Source organism: Dromiciops gliroides, chromosome 2 (genome assembly GCF_019393635.1).
Source record: "Dromiciops gliroides isolate mDroGli1 chromosome 2, mDroGli1.pri, whole genome shotgun sequence".
In the NCBI taxonomy this organism is placed as follows: Eukaryota; Metazoa; Chordata; class Mammalia; order Microbiotheria; family Microbiotheriidae; genus Dromiciops; species Dromiciops gliroides.
Genome location: NC_057862.1, coordinates 496,815,669 through 496,838,691, shown reverse-complemented (window position 1 = coordinate 496,838,691; position 23,023 = coordinate 496,815,669). Strand labels below are relative to the sequence as shown.

Genomic DNA, 23,023 nt, shown 5'->3' with positions numbered 1-23,023 from the left:
TAATTTAGGAATTAAAGAGTGATTGCTACCTAGCAGATAGACTCCTTGGTGTCAGGAGGATTTGGGTTGGGGTCCTGCTGGACCTGCCTCTGATGCATGACTCCCAGGCACTGAGTCAGTCAACCATTTTTTAGTCACATACTGATGCCAGGCACAGTGCTAAGCACTGGGGAGACAAATAAAGGTAAAGATAATTCCTGTCCTCAAGGAGTTTACATTTTAATAGAGGAGACAACATGTAAATAACAAGGTATTCAATATATGGATGCTTGGGGGTAGCTTGGTGGATTCAGGAGAATCTGAGTTCAAATCTGGCCTCAGACACTTGACACTTACTAGCTGAGTGACCCTGGGCAAGTCACTTAACCCTCATTGTCCCACAAAAAGAAAGAAAGAAAGAAAAAGATGGATGCAGAACAGATGGAAGAATCTGAGATGTGCTACATTAGCAATTTAGGCACTGGGAAAGGCATCCTGCAGAAGTTTGTATTTGAGTTGAATCTTGAAGAAAGTCAGAAATCACATAAGAAGTTAGGAAGAAGTGAATTGCAGGTGTAGGAGACGGGAAATAGTGTCCTATTTGTTGTTGGAATGTTAGTCTTCACAAGGAAGCCAGGCATAAGAAAACTGGAAAGATAGGAAAGGGCCCAATGATTAAGAGATTTAAAGACCAAATGAAGGATTTTATATTAGGTCCTGAATATAATAGAGAGCCACTGGAGGTCAATGGGACATCATATCTATTCTTTAAAAAAAGGAATCTTTCTTTTGCAGCTGAGGGGAGGATGGATTACACTAAGGAAGACATGGGCAGAGACACCATTTAGAACATTACTGCAATCGTTCAAGTGAGAGGTGTTTAGGGCCTGAACTAGGTTTGATTGTAGGGATATAGCTAAGAAGTATTTTGCGGCCATGACCAAGGCCAAAAAAGTTTAACTTCAATGCCTCAGACAACTCTCAAAGAATATTAATTCATAGAGTTTGCTAATCTACCTGGATAAGATTGTTGTTGTTTGTCCTTCTCAAAGAGGACCATGATACCAGCAAGGCAAGTGGTGTCATGTCTTATAGTGAATTGGATTTAAATGAGGCAAGACTGTGCAAAGTCACTGGCCTCATTTTCTCCTTCAGAGCCATCTGGGTTCAGTGGCAAGATATACATCGGGATGACTGGAGTTGACCCCAGATATTTGAAGCAATCAGGGTTAAGTGACTTGTCAAGGTCACACAGCTAGTAAGGGTCTAGTGTTTGAGACTGAATTTGAACTTAAGTCCTCCTGACTCCAGGGCTTTATCTACTGAGCCACCTAGCTGCCCTGATAAAATTACAGATCCAGATTGAAACCAAAACCAAAACAGATAATTGTACTCTATTCATGAGCATCATTTCCTAACTTCTTTCTTCTTTGTGCCTTCTGGATCTCCTAATTCCCATACTGAAATTTATAACATTTTTCTAGGCAAACTACCTATCTCTCTAACCAGTGCAAGCCAGAGACCTTAAATTCTTATGTTCTCGGGTTAAGGAGAACAAGAAAAATACCAAAAAGAAGGAGAGATTTGCCTTTGGCCTGTTTCCCTTGCTGGCATTTTGTTTCCATTTTAAGAAAATGTAACTATGATCAAGAGGCGAATGGAAGTGTCATGGGAGGATTATGGGCCCCGGTCACCCCAACAATTCTCTGGGGGGTTCAAGGAACCTTTTCCTTGAAACCTCAGGGGTTTTCCCTTGAAATCAAGTAGGCCTCTCCTTGAACACAATCAAGGACACACACACCCACCTAACGGAGATAAGCGGCACAGATTGAACTGAGCATGCTCCAGGACCATCACCTCACATTCCAGTCCTCCTAAGCATCTGGATGAGGTAATCCAGGAGAAGACCACCTGGAACCGCCCATCAGCAGACTGCTTAGACCCATCAGGACAAAGTTGACACCCACCACCAGATCTCTCACGAGGGATTCTTCCTACCACAGCGCAACGCAGGAAGACCACCAGCCCCTCACCCAATAAGAGACTCTTACCCACCCCCCATCTAAACCCTATAAAATGGCACCCCACAAGTCAGTTGGGGGGAAAGCGTTTTGTTCTGGCAAAACCTTCCTCCTGGCCAGTTTCTCTTGTACCCCAATAAACCTGTTCTCTTATTCCTGATTAGGTCTTGTGCGAGAGTGTAATTCTTTACAGAGGAATCCTAAGGACCCACGTGCTTTCTCCTATTGGTTTCCCCATATCAGAAGAATGTTCTAACATCAGTGTCCTTCATGACTGTTAATGGAAGAATTTATTGAACTTCCAAATCTGTCATTGCTGCTGTCACATAACCACTCTGTGCCTTAGTTTCTTCATCAATTTGTACCTACAAAGAGCTTTACAAATGTGATTTCTTGTGACAATAGTTATTGTTATGTGGAGGGCTCTGTGTTATATACACAAAAGATATAAGAGCTGGTGGTCCTTGCCCTCATGGGTCTTACATTCTGGTTAAGGAAATAAGACAGAAACAGACAAAATTAAATGATCTAAAGTCACAGATCAAAAGTTATTCATGAAGCTCTTTTTCTAAAGGAGTTTTAAAGGGGAAAAGACAAATGAAAACTACTAGAGTATGAAGTTAGGAAACACCAGATTAATTTTCAACTCTGCTAAGTTCCTAAGTGATATCAAACAAGTCACTTATCTTTCCTGGCTTCAGTTTTCTCATCTGCAAAATGAAGGAGTATGGGAGGACCTATAAGTTTCCTTTCATCTCTAATGTACTATTATTCCTTTTTTTATTGTTCTTTTAGAAAATTTTTATTTTCAGTTACAAATTCTCTCCCTTCCTCCCAGCACTTCCCCATCCAGTGAAAAGGAAAGAAATGGGATACTCATTATAATTTTAAGTTCTAAAAATGTCTATGTGGTTTGATTCCTATATTTCTCTTGCAATGTTCTAAAACAGGGAATATAGCTCTAGATCAGGGCTTCTTAAAGTTTTTCCACTCATGATCCCTTTTTCCCCAAGAATTTTTTACATGACTCCAGGTATATAGGTATATAAAATAGGTATACATAACCTTTTACTGTTGCCAAATGTTTTGCAACCTACAAATTCAGTTACGTGACCCCATATGGGTTTGCAATCCACAATTTGAGAAGTTTTGCTCTAGAAGCTACTCAATAAATACTTATTGATGGATGGAGATATATTCTGTGGCATATACATTACATACTGCATTCTCATAAGATGTATATATCATCAAGCTTATTTAAGCTTAAGTTTGAAGAGAAAAGATCTAAAACCACCAAGCCAACCTAAACACATGACTTTCTTCTGAAAATGTTTCCCCCAAGCAACTATAGAAATCTCATGAGATTTGATGTCCAAAAGGAGTGCTCACACAAACAGCAGCTGACCTGCAGAGACATCTGCAAAATCTTTTGGCTATCTTAACTCTCCACAAGCAAATATTTAGTTTTCTACAGCTCTCCAAACAAATGCTTCTGTTTGAAAGTGCTTGCCAGCAAAACAAATGTTTGTCACGGGAATGCTACAGTTGGGCTGTTAAGACACCCACAAATAAACTGTTTGTTTGCCAAAGCATACTCTTTGTTTGGAAAGTTACTGACAATGTACATGTGGACAGAGGGAGATAAAGATAGTTGTTTATACGGAAATAATGGAGTGTTAAAGTGTTAAAACACTATAACTACACCTTTTAGAAGCAGGGTAATATTCCCTAAATGGGAATACCTATTGTGTAAACTTCATAAAAGATTTTTGGAGAAAATAATAATAGTACCTTATACCATTATGTTCATGAGATAATTATTTTGTTCCATAGTAGAATAATGCAAAGTCCTTGACATCAGTGATCATTTCAATTATTTTATCATTTTCTCCCTTGAAAAATTCCTGTTATGTAATAGACATAATATTTTTTTGTCAAATTTAGTATCTGACAATTATTCATCTCTTCAGTGATATAAGCACTTATAATGCATTATTTTATCTTCCTTATAACCCTATGAGGTCATTAGTTCAAATGGTACTATCGACATTGTGGTGGTAAATGTTTAACAAGTGGCTTTCCAAAAAAAATGTTTTCAGAACATATTTTTAAATTTAATCTGATTTCCATCACTTTCTCAAATCTAAAGAATAAAGCAATAAATTAGTCTCTGATTTGCAGTGTTTTCAAATTTCTGAAGTGTAACCTTTCTTTATGAGAGTAAAGGGCTTTGGAAATTTTAAAGCACTATATAGCTATCATCATCATCGTCATCATAGCTCTACTGCTTTTATTCAGATGTCAGGGAAATTTAGACTCAATAAAGCTACTAACGTTTTCCAAGAATAGAATGGGCTATCTCAAATGAAATATTTCAACAGAAACTAGGAATTATGAGGACAACAAACTAAAAAAGTTAGAGAAGACCTTAGAGATCATTTAATGCAATTCTCTTTGTTAACAGATGAAGAAACTGAGGTTCAGGAAAGGGAAGGGACTTGTCTGAGGTTACCCAGCTAATATAGAACATCTAGGATTAGAACCCACGTCTTCTGATCCACTGCTCTAACCATTATTACACGTGGTCTTTCTTGTAGAAGGAAGTTCTGCTGCCAGTATGGTTTGAAATATATGATCTCTGAAATTCCTTCCAGTTCTGAATTGCTGATTCTATAAGTTTGTTTATGTGTTTAACAGATACAGCATAGGATAGTAGAGAAGAAGCTGTACTTGGGAAGTCAGGGAGTTAGGTGGATGGGTTCAACTGTTTTAGATGAGTACTATAGGGTGAGATCTGCATTGGTGAAACTGACACAGTTGGAAGTTCCCATGTAGGGGAAATCACAGATCTTATATGTAGTCACATATGTGAGTGGGTATAATTAGGACTTGGAAATAAAGATGCATTCTTTTAAAAATATTATACAACTCAGATTTTCCCCTAATTTCCTCTGGCTCCCCCTACACAATTAGTCTGAATTAGAGAGGTTGGACTATATTTGATCTTGGACTTTCCAAATGAATAGCAGCCCTGGGGTAATTCTCCCTTTATAGGTTCCATTGCAAAATGCAATAGCTCACCAGACAGCAGGCCCAGCTCTACCCTTTAAATGCATGGAGCTGACAGAAAAATTCAGATTTCTCTAGTACTTTAGCCATGGTATTAGCACATAATGATGATAATTACTATTTGTTTGTTGAGAGCTCACTGTGTTTTCCTGATGTACAGTGCATAAAGAAAGTGTGGCCCCTGCCCTAGAGGCTCAGAGCATAAATTACTCATATTAATAGAAAATAGACTAACTGAGAGAAGTCTGATTGGAGAGGGTCAAGCCTGCAGGCTATGATGTCTTTGGAATGATATTATTTAACTGTGGGCTTTTTCTCCCTTCCTTTGATCACTCTGCTGCTTTTTCCTGAAATGCCAATGTTAGCAGGGCCACTACATACATAGAGGAATCTACCTATCTCCCTTTCTCTTAGTTCACTTGCATGTGGGAGGAAGAAGTGTCTGTTTATTATTTTAATGCTTTGACAATGCTTAATTGATATACCTTTTCCCCCCTTTGTGGGGCAATGGGGGTTAAGTGACTTGTCCAGGGTCACACAGCTAGTAGGTGTCAAGTGTCTGAGGCTGGATTTGAACTCAGGTCCTCCTGAATTCAGGGCCTGTGCTTTATCCACTCCATCACCTAGCTGCCCCCTTTAATTGATATTCTTGCAAAGCCCAACTATATCTTACTTCTAGGATCCTATCTGAAACTTCAGATCCCTACAGAGAGTCTGGATAGAATAAGGCACTTGTTCAATGGAAAAAGAAAAGACTCTGAATGCAGTTAGAAGACCTGAGATCTGATCCCACTTTTTACTTTAATTTTTTAGGCAAATCAACTCACCACCTTGGTTCTTGGATTTCCTCTCTTTAAAATGAAAGGTCCCTTCCATCTCTGACATCCTATGTAGAATCAGTGATAATGATGCATGTAGAATACATGAGTCAGGGAGATCGGGGTTTGAATCTCCATTCAGAAACTTAGCAATTGAGTGTTTAGGACAATGCCCGACACATATTAGTAATGGACATAACTCAACAACAACAACAGCACCTCACAGAAGTGAAGCTGTTGTGAGGATCAAATGAGAAAATATATACAAAATCCTTTGCAAAACTTAAAACATAACATAAATGTTACTATGTTCTATGTTTTAAATCCAATTCTGCCTGACATTCTATTATCTGTTTCAAGCTTTTTTCTAGTTCTGATACTATATATATGTGTGTATATGGTATATATGTATATGTATATGGTGTATATTTATATGTACATGTATATGTGTGTGTGTTTTCTCTTAGACATAGTCTAAGGTCCCTTCCACCTCTGACATTCTATGGCCTCTGACATAGTCTTAAGGGTCCTTCCAGTTCTGAATAGTCTATGTTTTTTGTTCTAAGTCTCCTATATAGGGTGGGCCAAAAGTTGCAATGTTTTAATAACCTTTTGAAAATTATTTTTTCTTTTTTGCCATTTATGAGATTTGATTTTTTATACAGAATGTAAATTCATTTCCTATACATTGTATACGATGCTGTAGTATTGGAAATTAAAATTAAAAAAAATAAAGGAGTTATTAAATATTGAAACCCCTTTGTGACTTTTGGCCCATCCTGTGGCTCTCATATTCTATAATCCTAGCTAGGTGTTAGTATTCTTGGTGTCCCTTTGGAAGGATAGGAAGTAAGCATATATTCAATATCTTTGCTGTGCTAAGTCCTTCATATGTATCATTTCATTTGATCTTTATAACATCCTGGGAGATTGGTGCTATTAAAATCTCCATTTGGCGGGCAGCTACGTGGCGCAGTGGGTAGAGCACTGGCCCTGGATTCAGGAGGAATTGAGTTCAAATCCGACCTCAGACACTCGACACTTACTAGCTGTGTGACCCTGGGCAAGTCACTTGACCCTCATTGCCCCGCTCCCCACAAACCCTCCATTTTATAGATAAAGAAAGTGAGGCAAACAGAGGTTAAGCAGCTTACCTAGGGTCACACAGCTAGTTAGTGTCTGAGGTTGGATTTGAAGTCAGGTATTCCTGCCTCCTGGCTCAGTTCTCTATCACCTTGGTCACTATTTGAGTGTGTGTGTGTGTGTGTGTGTGTGTGTGTGTGTGTGTGTGTATGTCTGTAAAGGGACAGCAACAGTCTTAGATTTTATGTCTTTGATATTTTCTTCTCCTTCAGATTCTTTACAAATCAAGTCCTCAATGCACTCACAATAATATTTCCTCCAGAATGACTACTACATACACTTGATGCAATCCAGGTACTTTTTCCATTATTGTTTTCTTTAGTACTGTGCCTTCCTCCCTTAGAAGCACGTGGGAACCATGATGTTAGACTCCAAGTATGATGGCTTCACTTTCTTTAATTATAAAAACCTTTTGAAAATTTTAAACCTCCATTCAGCTTCATTATGAAATGCTCCTTAGATGATCACTTACGTGCAGCTTTCACCATACTTTCTTCAAATTGATTTTATTTTCCAGTGCTTATCCTTGTTTTATGAGGTAATATTGCTCATACTTTCCCAACATTCCAAGATTTTACAAGAGTTTTCATTCTAAACTCTCATTGCCCTTGTCCGTTATTTCTTTTCTTTCACAAGGCAGGCAAATCAAGTATTGGCTAAGGATTTTTTGAGAAACTTTGGGTCTTCTTGTTATGGAAATTGGCTTATATCAGAAAGTTATGGTAGTCTGTGTGTGTGTCCTTTATTCCATCTAGATCTAATTTTCAATTATCAAAAACTTGTTTAACTAGGCCAAATTATAGTTGTTTAAATTACACAGCATAGTTTTTATTCTTTCTTCTACCTTTTCGATCTATTCTCTCTACACACAGTCATCTGAGAGCACACAAGACAGCTGATTCTGTAATGACCCTCATGTCAATAATGCGTCTTTTTCTGCCCGTTAAAATATAATCAATTTGTGATGCTATTCAATTCCCACCATGTCCAGGGCCCTATGATTCTGGTTTTGAAGAAAGTATTCATAGTATATCTGCATGAACTTTTTATGGAGTGCTTATTTCTAATCCATATTTTCTAACAAGCAAATAAAAAACCCCACCTCTTCACACTGACTTCCAACTTTGCATTGAAGTGACCAAATATCAAAATAGAGATTGCTTTAGTTTGTGGCAATTTATCAAGTTGTTTTTTTTTAGAATTTCTCTACCTCTTTATTCTCTGGAGCAGCTGTTGGTACATAGACTATAGTCACTGTCATGCTGGTCTTACTGTAATTATTTTAATGAGTACAGCAATATGAAATGACCAAATAAAAAGATGTCCCATGAAAAGATACTTTTATTACTTTTGGATACATAATAAAACCAACTCATTAAAAGTTGTCTCTCCAAGGAGAACCTGTTAATTACCCTTATATTAGGTGCAGCTTCCTAACATTCTGATTTTTTCATTCATTAGATGAATATCAAGATTGTTGTGTTTCAGTTCCTCCAGTAGTATATCTACTTGTTGGTAATTGGGCTATGATTTCATATTTAGAATAACAACTGCATCCACGTAGAGAACTTTTTGTGATGTGTAATGGCTCCTGCTATACATCTTATAATCGAAGAGAGTTGTTTTGGGGCATTGAGAGTTTGTCAACTTTTTCATGCTTACACAGTCAGCATACATCATTGGCTAGACTTGAACCCAAGGTTTCCTGAATTATAGCCAAGTCTCTTTCCATTATTCTACTAGGTGAAGCAAAAAAAGAAAGAAAGAAAGAAAGAAAGAAAGAAAGAAAGAAAAGAAAAGAAATTTCCTACTTTTGGGAATCCCTAACAGCAGAGCTTTTACAATACAGATCCCAGTTCTCTGTTCTGAGAATTAGAGACTTGGGTAAAGGCAGCAGCAGAAGCTTAGATAGGGAAACACCTTAAGCAAAGGTACAAGGGTTCAGTTTGCCCTTGATAGAGCTGCCAAAGCAGGGTTTTCTCTCCCTGCCCCCTATCAGATGGTGTGTGGTTGTGTCCTGTCCAGATGAAGTGGGAGCCCTGGATTAAATTGAAGCCACATTCATTGTGATCAAACAAATTCCAGAAGAATCAAGAACTTCAGTGTGAGGAACTAGATTAATAAAGGAAGTGTGTGACTGACAGACAAGGAGCTCTTGGCTTCTTTTCTTGTTAGTCTAAATGGAAGCATTTTTGCTCTTCACTAAGTGTTTCTACTTTTACAATGAAAGAGGCCCTTGATGAACACAATGCTATCAGGATAAGGCTACAATCAGCTTTAATTCCACAGATTCAACTAGATAATTTTCTCTAAATCAAAAATCTGTATCATCAGAGGTTCTTCAGATTAATTCAAACGGGGTGGGGGTGGGGGGGAAGTTTTCAAGTGGAAGCCTTGCCTTTCTTCATCTGTCCAGCAAACTTGACTTTGGATTATTGTGGATGGAAGTTGAAGTTTCCTCATTATGAATCTCCTTTCAAGATAATGCTAATAACAAGAGGTCTTGTGAGTGATAGAGCTGACTTCAGAATCAGGAAAAAGGAAAAAAAGAAAAAACTGGGTTCAAATCCCAGTCCTTTCACACACTACATGACAGTTGGGTAAGTCATTTAAACTTTTACTGCCTGAAAATTTGACTTATGAGTCAGTGGTTCCCAATGTTTTTTAATAAAAATTGTTTTGTAAACACCAAAGGCAATTTAATATGCTACTCATAACATTATTGTAGATTTATTAAATGTTTAAAACAACTCCAATGATAACTTTTGCCCCCAAAGAGCCAAATTAAAATTTTCATTATATAATTATAAAAGATAAAATTCATTTTGCCTTTAATTATAAAAACTCTAAATGCAAAATTATAAAACTCTAATTATAAAATAATTATAAATATTTCACATGGAGGGATTCAGTAAGCATTAAAAGTAATCTAGTAATACTTCATATGCTTGTATTATCTATAAAACTTAACATTATTTTTTTATTTTACACTTTGTTTTTTAATATAAATATAATTTGAATAAAATAAGTTACAACTTGGAAGATACTTAACATAATATTATGATTTTATATAATCTCAATTTTAATATTGCCTTTCAAAGTTTGAACAAAGGGTCATGATATTTGGCATAACACCAAGCAGAAATATTACTAAATCTGGTTCTACATAATTTATTTCTGCATTTTGATTTAAAAGAAGAATACAATAAAAATGGTCACTTACCCAGATTTGTGGTAGGAGAATTTAACAAACTCTCTGAGAGATGGAAATTCATATTTTTAATCCACCCGACCAATTGATAAAATGAATAGTTATAATGTAAAATGTTTGCTTTTCTACTAGCAAATGACAAATGCTGTATTAAATGAGACATATAAAGTTCAGTTGTATATATTGCTCCATTTTTAGCATGTTTATATGTCAACTAACCTTTGTAAAGAAAGAATCTCTTCAGACATGACTTCCACTTTTTCTGCCACTAGCAGCCTGTCATTCTATTCTCATTGACCTCGTTAAAGCACAAATCTATGTGATGACCCTATTCAATAAACTTCAGTGGCTCTCTATCTCCTATAGAATCAAGGATAAAACCCCCATTATTTAGCATTCAAAGCCCTTTCCCCCTCCCCACTTTCCAATCTTCTTGTTCTTTATACCCCTTTTTAATCCATACACTCTGTGAACCAGTAACACTGCCCCTTGCTGTTCCTCAGATGAGATATTTCATTTTTCAACTCCAGGCAATTCCACTGGCTGTCTTCCCTACCTGTAAACCTCTCCTTCCTCAGCTCTATCTACTAATGCAGCTTTCATGATGCAGTGATGTCACTAGACCTGGATTCATGATAACCTAAGTTTAAATTCAGTTTCAGACACTTAATAGCTCTCAGACCCTGGACCAGTCTTTTAGCCTCTTTTTTCCTCAGTTTTCTCAACTGTAAAATGGGTAATAGTACCTATTTCACAGAATTATTGTGAAGATCAAGTGAGATAATATTAGTATACTGTTTAGCACCATGTCAGGACTATAATAGGTGGCAATAATTCCTTCCTCCCTTCCTCCCTCTGTCCCTCTGCTGTAAAATGTTTTAGGTGATCCATAATAGTTATAAGATGAATTGTAATGTAAATGCCTAAAGAGATTTTTTTTGGTTTTTTTTTGTTTGTTTGTTTTTGTGAGGCAATTGGGGTTAAGTGACTTGCCCAGGGTCACACAGTTAGTAAGTGTTAAGTGTCTGAGGTCAGATTTGAACTCAGGTCCTCCTGAATCCAGGGCTGATGCTCTACCCACTGTGCCGCCTAGCTGCCCCAAGAGATAATTTTTAAAGTTTGAATTTTGCACTGTAAGAAAGGAAACATCTTGATCATGTGATTACATACCTAACGAGTTACCATTATAAGGCAATAAAGGGGAATAAGGACACTACTGATCTGGTGTGCAGTACAGAAACCATATAAGAGTACATACATATGTGTGGTAATCCATTAGGAATCAGCTCATATTTAACTATTAAACCTCTGAGATAATTTGAAAACAATTTGATGATAGGTTTAGAAACTGCAAGACCATATTCTGCTTAATCAGAAGTGGTCACAATTTGATGTAATTACTGCCTGAATACCACAACAGCTGTAAATAATAGTTGTTTTGAATAGCTACAGATATAAATCTATGATGAATGCCTCAAATACATACATGCTTATTGTCACAGAAGAAAGACAGATTTGTAACATAATTGGGAAATTATTTACTTCTCTAAGCACGATTAAAGAATTTTTAGAAAGAAGCTCTTAGACCATTGTCAAGAACCCCACTATTGAAACCACTTCTTTAAGTTGAAGGATTGTTGTCTATCTGTATTGGTAGATGAAATTTCTTCACTGGTTGCTCCCTACATGCAAACATGGAGACAGTAAAAATTCCATTGTAAAATTTTAGAAGTTCTTTCCTCCTAATGATGCTGTAAAAATTTTTCCTTCTAATGATCTTGTGAGCAGAGCTGGAACTAGTGGGAAAGGGGGAACAAGGTGAGGTCTATTCCATTACATAGCACAAAAGATACCATCCCCCAGGGTCCTGCAGTCATCATACGCCCCCCCCATTCCAAAAACTGCCATTTCATTGGGTTTGCCCCTGCTTCTGATACCATGTGTCCTAGATTCCCATGCCACCAAGCAGGGTTAGCAGGGGGATAAATTATGAAGATGAACATGCTGGTCACTCCCCCAATAATAAACTCACCCTTGGTTCCCTATATTTCCTACTGCCTTCTTTTCTTAACTTTCATTGCATATAAACCTCCTTTCTCCCTACCTTCTCCTTCCTACCTCTTCCTCTCACTTTTCTCTTAGTTTCTGGTGTTCAATAAAACCTAGCTTCCTTCTGAAACCATAGAATCTCTTGGCATTCTCTTCAAAACCAGCTATTCTTTCTCTCTCATTTCCTGTCATACAGGAAGGAAGAATTGGCATATTACTTGCTTTGTATTCTTATTTTCATATAGTTATGAAATTATAACTCAGAAAACACCCTGCTTTTAAAAAATTTACTCCTTCCTGACCTGTTGCTATCATTTATATCTTTGCAGAACACTTTCTCTCTTCCTTCAATAAGTTCAGTACCTGATTTGAAGTCTTCTTGATTACAATCCCATGTCTCATTAGAACAATTTCTCCAGTAAGTTTCTGAATTCTATGATCTCCCATTATACCTGTTTCACATCTACTTCAACTTCAGCATAAGAATGGTCATAGTCATACTTGAAGCAATCCCTTCCTCACCAACTGAATTACTATTTAGGGTTCAATCTTTCAGGCACATAATGCAAAAGATTATCTTCCTTGTTCGAACAGATGAGTTTCAATCAGTGAAGATACTCACATAAGATTACATGCTTAGTAAAATGCTAGTTTGAATGCTAGTTTTCCTGAATCCAAGTTCAGTGTTCATTCTACTATATCATGTTGCCTCTCAGGGTTATCCCTTAAGATCAGGGTTCTATAGAAATAAATTTGCTGGAAAAAAAAACAACAACCTAGAATCAAGCAAGCCAGCATTTATTATGCAATTGCTACATGTCGGGCAGTGAGAAGAGCTATAGATACAAGTCAAGCATGAAATGTTGCTAAACTCAAAGAGTATTCATTCTAATGGGGATGCAAACATGTATACATCTAGGATTATGCAAATAAAATATGAGGTAGCCTTAGAGGGGGAGGTAGTCTCCCCTGCTTGTTTGTGTGTGTGAACATGTGCACACATGTCTGTGGGTCTGTTCATGTGTGAAAGGGGGTGTTGAAGAGAGAAGTCCTCTCACAGTATATAACAGTATATATGTAGTTGCCTTTTTTTTTTCTTTGTGGGGCAGTGAGGGTTAAGTGGCTTGCCTAGGGTCACAGAGCTGGTAAGTGTCAAGTGTCTGAGGTTGGATTTGAACTCAGGTCCTCATGAATCCAGGCCCGGTGTTTTATCCACTGTGCCACCTAACTGCCCACTAGAGTTGAGTCTTGAAGGAAATATGACATGACCAGAGATATAGGTGAGGGAAAAGAATATTCCAGTGTATAAAGAAGAGCAAGTAGCCCACTATGGTTGGGAGGTAACATCTAATAATACTCTATTGTTATTCAGTTGTTTTTCAGTTGTGTTCAGCATTTCATGACCCCATTTGGGGATTTCTTGGCTAAGTTACAGAATGATTTGCCATTTTCTTCTTCAGTTCCTTTTACAGGTGAGGAAAATGAGACAAACAAGGTTAAATGACTTACCCAGGAGCCACCTGACTATTAAGTGTCTGAGGTCATATTTGAACTCAGGAAAATCAGTCTTTCTGATTCTAAGCCCAGCATTCTATCCACCGTACCAACTAGTTGCTGTCTAAGAAATCTAGAAAAACAAGAAAGAGATGGATTATTAAAAAAAAAAGCCACCTCTTTCAATGCCAGATAGATGATTTTATATTTGATCCTAGGTGTAGTGGATAGTGACAAGATTTGTATTGGTAATAACATGGTAATTTCTGAACTTTTGCAGCTGGATCAAGGATGGATAATAGTGGTAGAAGACTTGAAGTAGGGAGACCTGCCTGTACTGTTACAGGGATTGCAATAGTTCAGGAAGGCTTTAGCAAGGATGGTGCCTGTGTGAGTGATCATAAGGAGTCAGATGTGAGAGATATTGCACTGACATAAATGCCAGAGGCAGAAAAGGAGATATTATTTGATGATTATGAATGTGGAATCAAGTGTGTCACCAAAATTTCAGTCTTAGGTAACTAGAAGAATGATGATGCCCTCAAGAGTAATAGGAAGATCTAGAAGCGGGATCTATTTTTGCATACTGTTTTACATGTGTTGAATTTCAGATACCTATGCGACATCTAGGTAAAAAAAAATTATAGGTAATTTATGATGTGAGAATGGAGCTCAGGACAGACAAGAGATTTGGGAACCATTTGCATAGAGATGGTAACTGAACCAATGAAAACCTATGAAGTTTACAAGTAAAAATATGTAGAGAGAAAAAGAAAAGAGCAACCCAGAGAGATCCTTGGGAAGATACCCACAGTTATTTTGTCTCATGTCAACAAAAAACAGAGATGCATGAATGTTACTGGCTTTTTAAAAGAGTTGTCTTAGAAAGGGAAAAGAGGTAAAGGGCAGGGTAATAGCTAGTAAGATGTTTTACTATGTAGTAAGGGAATTTTAAGGATGGGGAACATTGATCAACTTGTAGGAAGCAGGGAAGGGGTAAGTAAATATGTAGAAATTCAGGATTATATGCAGGGTAGTTGGCTGGAGGAGATGGTAAGGAAGGTGATCAAGAATATATGTAGAAGGGGCAGCTAGATGGCACAGTGGTTAAGCACCAGCTCTGGATTCAGGAGGACCTGAGTTCAAATCTGACCTCAGACACTTGACACTTACTAGCTGTGTGACCCTGGGCAAGTCACTTAACCTCCATTGCCTGCAAAAAAAAAAAAGAATATATGTAGAGGGGTTGGCTTTATTGAGAAGGGCTATTCAACCTCTTCATTGAAGACTGGGGAAAATAATTAGCAATCAAGTTAAGGGGTTGTGAAATGAGGAAGAATGAAGAAAAGGAAGCTTAATACTAGGGCCCCAATCCTTTCCATAAAGTATGAAGTGAAGTGCCTATCTGAATGGTTAGAAAGAGGAAGTGCTATGGCAGGTCTGCTGTGCAGAGAAGGATGCATGTTGGCATGGAACTCATAAGGTTGTTCTTTGTAACTGGGGGGTCAAGGTGGGAACTGGGATCCAGGAGGAACATAATTAATTCTTTGATGACAGGTACTGTTCTATTTTTGTCTTTTTATTTCCAGTAACTGCCAAAATGTCTTGAATGCATATAGTAGGTACTCACTAAATATTTGTTGACTTGACTTGAGATTGTACTCCATCAGCCTCAGTTTTATCTTTTCCTCAAAAGATAAAAATAAACTTAGTCATTACCCTGCCACCTAATACATTAATTATTAAACCCTTACTTTAAGTGGCTTTGCTCATGTAACCTCAGGCATGCCCATGACTGTGATAACCACACAAATTGATTGGGAGATTCCTCACATTCAGACAAAGCTAGAAGTATTTTTATAATGGCTATTTAAAGGATATGATAGAAGAATGATTTCCCCAGCACAATCAAATAGTTTAAGCAGTCAGATTATATATATATATATATATATATATATATATATATATATATATATATATATATATATATATATATATATATATATATATATAACCCTACAGGAAAGAGAAGGATCCCACAGGAAGACTCTCTTGGAACTACACAGGATGGGAATCTGGTGCTTCTACACAATAGAATGAGTCTTGGAACAATTGAATTGAGTGAAGCTATTCAATTTCTACTTAGGCTCCCTAGAGGGTATTCAGAGTCAGAAGGGAGATGTTTATGGCTCTGGGAGGCTCTGAACTTTCCTAGAAAACAAATCTGCTTCCATGTTTCTTCATTTATATCCACATTTCACTTATAGCTATGTTAGTGAATGGGGAAAACTTGTTTAAACAAGAGATACTCTTAACAGCAAGTTTACATTTACAATGGAAATATTTTTGCAAGCTCTTGAGCCACTATTTATAACCACTACCATCAGATAGCTACCAAAGGCCCACAAGAATTTCTGGTCCACTAGAAAGTTAAAGGGGAGTTTAGAGGAAACTATAATTGACAGTTTCCTTGAATAAAGAGCCAACAAATGAACTATAGTGATAGAAAGAAGCATGATCATAAAAGTTTAAACAAATACTGATGAGTAGAAAGACTTGGAATTAAGAGTTAGCGAACCTGAGTTCCAATAGTAGATCTGTTGCTTACTATTTATGAGACTGTACAAATTATTTAACCCCCTTTGGCCTCAATCTCCTTATCTGAAAAGTAAAGTGGTTGGGCTACATAACCTTTTTTCCCCTTTAAAATAGTATTTTATTTTTTCCAATTACAAGTAAAGATAATTTTTAACATTTTAATGATTTAAATTTTTGAATTCCAAATTTTCTCCCTCCTTCCCTCCTCTCACTCCTCCCTAAGATGGTATGCAATTTGATATAGGTTATATATGTATAATCATGTAAATCGTATTTCCAGACTATATATCTTTTAAGATCCTTTTTCGCTCTATTTTATTTCCATGATTCTATAAGAGTTGATGGCTATGGTGTAGCTGAGCATGCTTTAGAAGCATGTGTTACACAAATACATTACACAAATTAGCTTTCAGTTAGTTGTAGGAGCTAGGAGCATGTATAGCAATGTTGACATCACAGGTAAAAAATGTTTATTAAAAATTAAAACTCGGGGCAGCTAGGTGGCACAGTGGATAGAGTACCGGCCCTGGATTCAGGAAGACCTGAGTTCAAACCCAGCCTCAGACACTTGACACTTACTAGCTGTGTGACCCTGGGCAAGTCACTTAACCCTCATTGTCCTGCAAAAAAAAAAATTACAACTAATCACAAGTGTCAATTATCCTTCCTAAACTCTTAGAATGCAATGACTAGATGGGACCTTAAAACTAAACTATCATTTAATCCAAGATCTTATTTTATAGAATGTGGGCATACATTAGGAATATGGTAGAACTTGAACCAGGACTCAGGTTTTCTGCCTTATTTTCATTACAGCAGGTTTTTGTCCAAAAATACTGCAAAGAAAACAGTTTCTCTCAATTTATATTAACAGGCTAAAGGAGTCATAGGGTATGGGTAAGTGCATGAATTATGCACTTACTACATGCCAGGCACTGTACTAAGCACTGAAAATACAAAGAAAAACAAAAACATATGTAATGGAATGGTGACCAGGGTGTTTTGTTTAGGAAGTCACAAGAGTATTTATTAAAAACATGGGGAAATTGATAAGCTTTTTCTAGGAATAGGAGTGTTTATTTGATTGCATGGCAGGAAGATGGCTAGATTGCATTTTTGTGCATCTAAGGAAAACTAGACATGGTAAACTCTCACCAAGTAGGAGAGCACGTTTCTAGGTAGGGAGCTAGAGAACCAATTCAGAGGCAATTGCCTAGTATCCCATCAACCCACTGCAGCTTCAGTCTATGTACATATATGCATATATATGTACACATATGTAAATATTTATTTATCTATATCTGTATACATATTACATGTGTGTATGTGTGTGTGTGTGTGTATTTATTTATTTATTTCAGTTTCTCCCTTTGCTTTTATTTCATTCCCTTGGTATCTTGCTGGATGAGTAACTACGTAATCAGAAAATCTGATATGATAAGGCAGTAGATAATATAGATAGTATACTAGATGATATATTAAATAATATATCTAGTATAATATAATAGACAATAGATAATATAGTAGATAATATATAATACAGATGGATACAATGTTGGACTGGAGAGCAGGAAGATGCATATTCATTTTCTACCAGTAACTCTTGCCAGCTGTGTGTCTGGGACTCTTACTTCATCCATAAGACGGGAATAATAATGCCTGTAGAAGGTACCCCATAGCATTACTTTAAGGCTCAAATTAAATAAAAAGTGTAAAATGATTTTCAAATTAAATCATCATGTAAATATCATTTTTAATTCTCCTCTTTTTTTTCTTTTCCTTTTATTCTTCTTCTTCCTCTCATCATTCTCCAATATTCTGTTATAGTTCTCTTCCTCTGTGTTATACTGGAGGCAGGTAACACAGTGACTAAAGTCAGAAAGAAATCTACACTCAAATTTGACCTCCGATACTAGCTGTTTACAGGAAAGTCACTTGACTTCTCTGTGCTTTATCTGAAAGGCATAGATGAGTTTCTTCATTTGTAAAATTAATCAATGAAAAAGCATTCTTTAAGCACTTTCTATATGTGAAACACTGTGCTAAGTGCTGAGGATACAAATAGAGAAGTAATACCACTTCATTTCTTTCATTCAAGGAACTCACATGCTGATGGGAGATAGAACAAAAATAAAAGATGTCAGCTACACATCAAATAGAAAAATCCCATGGTCCTCAGGGTGTAGTGCCAAAGTAAATGGCTGTGTATCATTTTGATGTCATTCTCACTGATAAAAATCATATCAATTCCTGATGTTGAGCCATTTAACAGTGCCAAGGACTGGTGGCAATAACAGTCTTGTCAGAGTCTTCAACATCTGTGGTTATAATTTAATTAATCAATTGATTGATTTTTCTCTTTCCTGAGCTTGTTTTCCACCTCTATCTACTTGACATCTTTACCTTGTTCCATATGCATCAAAAAGGCATTTTGTCCAAAACAGTACTCATTCTCTTTTTCCCATTCCTTCTCCTACCATTTCTATTTCTGTTTCTATCAAGGCTGCCACTTGTCTCTGTAGTTCAGTCATGATCACAAACTAGGAATCATTATAAACTCCTCACTCACCTCCTCAACTCTAGCCCCATATCCAATCAATTACCAAGACTTGCTGATTCCACCTACTGAACATCTCTGGTTGACATCATCTTCTTGCTACTTAGGCTATAAACATATGGATCCAGGTACTCACAGCCTCCTGCCTGGGATATTGCAGTAGACTTTGCATGGGTACCCCTTATATCGAGTATTTTTTTCTCTACACTCTATCTTCCACAGAGCTGCCAAATTGTTATGCCTAAGGTTCAGGTGTGACCATGTTACTCCTTTGCTCAAAAATAACCCTATTATATTCAAGAAAAATCCAAACTCCTCTGACATTTGAGGCCTTTCAAAATCTGGCTCCAACTTATTTTCAGGCTGACTGCTCATGACTACCCTCTCATGAACGTGTCACTACAGCAAGGCTACTTGCTGTACCCCAGAAATGAAATTTCAGCTCCTTTGTCCCATGCCTGAAACTCTTTCCCTCCTAACTTCTATGTCTTTTTTTGCCACCTCCTTGAAATGGCCTTTCCTGATTCCCACAGTTGCTCATAAACCACATTACTTTGTATTTTATTTTTTCCATAAACCTTCTATTATTTAACTGATAGGATTATATAATCCTCTTAACTCCAACCCTGAAACACATACAAACCAATCAGTAGTAACCCAGGGTTGGAAAGGATAAAGAAGACATCAGAAGCTGGTAGGGGAGAGGTGGTAGATTAATAAGGAAGGGCCACATTCAGCAGACGACACTTAAGTTGGGTCTTGAAGGAAACCAGGTATTCTAAAGAGGCAAAGATAGATAACTCACACAATGCAGGCATTGAGAAAGTTAATTCAAAAGCAGATAGGTACAAAATAAAACTTCGTGTGTGAAGAACAGCTAGAAGAACAGTTTATCTGGACCATATAATATGTGAAGAAGACTATGAAGTAAGCATGGAAAAGGGAGGCTAGAGCTATGTTGAAAAGAGGTATAATTGCCAGAAAAAGGAATTTATATTTGAACAAAGAGGTAATAGGAAGCCACTGGAATTTATTGAGTAAGATGATAGCAGAACCAGACCTATACTTTACGAAAATCACTTTGCCAGCTGTGTGGAACATGAATTGTAGTGGGCAGAGACTTGAGGCAGGGAGACCAATAAGGAGACTGCTGCAATAGTTTAGGTAAGAACTATTAAGACCTGAAATGTGGTGGCTATGTGAATAAAGGGGATGAAAAGTGGCCTTAATCTGGTAGTAGCTAGCACCTTGTACCTGATTTCAGGAAAATCTGAGTTGGAATCCTGCTTCTAATCCTTCCTAGTTGTGTGACCCTGTCTAAGCACTTGACTTCTCACAGACTGGACCCTCATCTGTTAAATAAGGATTATAATAAGACCTCCCAGGAGTACTGTGAGGATCAAATGAGATAATATTTGTAAAGCACCTTATACACTCTGAAGCACTATAGAAATTCTAGGTCTCATCATCATCCTCATCATTGATTATTTCAGAAATGTGGAGGTAGAAATAATAAGGTTTGACAACTGATGATAGGAAGGATTGTGAATGATAAAAATGTTTCACAAAAGAATAGGGAAGCTTTCAAGATGAATTTGTTTAGAAGAAAGAAAATGACTTCCATTTTGGATATATTAAGTGTGAGTAAGTACGGATCATTCAGTGTGAATTTACAATGGGAATAGGAAAATGTAGAATACACTAAGGAAAATGATGCATATATAGTATAGTAGAATAAGTACTGGATCTAGAAATAGAAAACCAGTATTATAATCTCTCCTTTTACTATGTGACCCTAAGTAAGTGTGAACCTCTTTGGGCCTCAATTTCCTAATCTGCAACTTGAGGTGACTGGGGTAGATAGTATTTTGGTTCTCTTCGACTCTAAATCCCATAGCCCAGGGCTCAGATTTGTTGATGTTCTGACATCAGGAAAGTGATAGAATTTGGGGCTCAAGTCCAGGTCTTCCTCATTTATAGCCTATCATTTTCTTTGATCCCCTTCCTCTAATCTTCATAAAGCCTATCAGTGTCAATTCACATATATTAAAAGCCTGTATATTTTAAACTTTAAAAAAAAAGGAAGGAAGGAAGGAAGAAAGAAAAAAAGGAAAAAAGGAAAGAAAAAGGAAAGAAAAAAGGAAGCAAAGAAAGAAATTTGCATAAAGAAAGGAGAATTTATTAAAAATGTGTTTTGGCTGACAATCCTTGCCATAGTTTCATCTTTGTAAAGCTTCTCAGCTCCAATTTAAGTCTAAACTACCTACTGGGAGCTATTTATATCTAAATGAAGGAAAGTACAGGAGAAAAGAGTAGAGTGGAGGGCTCTGAATTATATTTTGAGTCATGAATGAAGCACATTTTACTCCTAACTTCCAATTTGCTATTGTTATGACTACTTATACAGTGCAGTAACTCTTTTTTGGGTTGTTGATATTACCTGAACAATAATACAGGTATTCTTTACTATACAGCTAAAAATGTACCAGCTGCTAAGTTATAACAGAGGGTTGACAATAAAAGACAAAAGGAATTATTGTTTGTTTTTACTGGAAAGCTATCTGGAGGAACACTGGGAAAAATGCTATTTCACTCTAAAATCACCAGCCAATTCAATTAGGAAACTGCTATAATATGCACACCTTAGAATAAAGTGAAGATGTGTACTGTTTCATGTATTATGGACATGTTAAAATCCTGTGTGTAGAGATAATATTCAGAAAGAGGCTGTAAAGTCTGTAGGGCTCAAAAGAAGGGTCATTTGCCATTGAACAACAAAGAGGTAGTAAATCCATTAACGAATAATTCCTGAGTACCTGTGGTGTGTCCAGTTCTGTGCAATAGGGAGCCACTGATAATTTTTTGATCAGAGGAATGACACAGCTAGACCTGTGCAATATGGAGATGATTTGGGCAGCTGTATGGAGGATAGATTGGAGATGGTATGAGACATTGTATGAGCTAGAATTGCTTGGATTCTTCCTCAGAAGGTTTACTTATGACAGATTTTCTGAAACCCCTTTGAGAAAGCCATGTTAGAAGTACTTGTGGTATCAATGAACAAGAGTAGGCAAGAGGAACAGAATTGTTATAAAAAGAGGAAAGCACATCTGCATCATTTTATTTGTTTTTAAAGTGTCTATTCATTTAGCCATACCATCTTTTAGAGTAAAATTACATCACGATATGAATTTTTAAAGATGGACATGGATAGTCTTTTACAATTGTTCCTCTCCAGGAAAAGCTAAGTTTGGCCTTTCCCACAATCTTGGTCAATGACTATTTGATACCTCAGGATACTCTGGAGACCAAATTTTACCATTTCATTTAGCAAAATTCAATAATCATTTTCTTTAGAGCTGAGTGGACCTTGACAATATTTAATCTACTGTTTCCATCAAGACACTCCAATGACACTTAAAAAAAGTTATGTTCATCATACTTGAGTTAGATTAGAAGTAACAGTGTTGTAGTTCAGTTGTGAATGACTCTTCATGATCCTGTAGACAATAGCATGACAATACTGTCCATAGGGTTTTCTTGGCAAAGATACTGGAGTATGCCATTTCTTTCTCTAATGGACTGAAGTAAACAGAGGTTAAGTGATTTGCTCAGGGTCATATATCTAAGCGTCTGAGGTTAGATTTGAACTTATGTCTTCCTGACTCCAGTGTTCTATCTACTGAGCCACCTAGTTGCCTCCTAGGCAAACAGGGATTATGTAACTTTCCCAGTCACACAGCTAGTAAGTGTCTAAGCTGAATTTGAACTCAAGTCTTTCTGACTCCTAGCCCAGCACTCTATCCACTGAGCCACTTATCTGCTTCCAAAGGAAACAGTAGCCACTGGGAAATGTTGTTACTTATAGTATTTTTCTATAGGGAGTCATATAATGTGGCAATTCTTTAATGGATATAATCTTTGTTTTGTTTTGTTTTTTGGTGAGGCAATTGGGGTTAAGTGACTTGCCCAGGGTCACACAGCTAGTTAGTATTAAGTGTCTGAGGCTGGATTTGAACTCAGGTCCTCCTGAATCCAGGGCCAGTGCTCTATCTACTGTGCCACCTAACTTCCCCAATGGATA

The 23,023-nt window shown here is 36.9% G+C and overlaps 1 pseudogene; it reads left to right on the top strand.

Annotated features, from left to right (window-relative positions):
• Positions 1-405: 405 nt before the first annotated feature.
• The window catches only part of LOC122739184, a 35,786-nt pseudogene continuing 13,168 nt past the window's right edge, over positions 406-23,023 (top strand).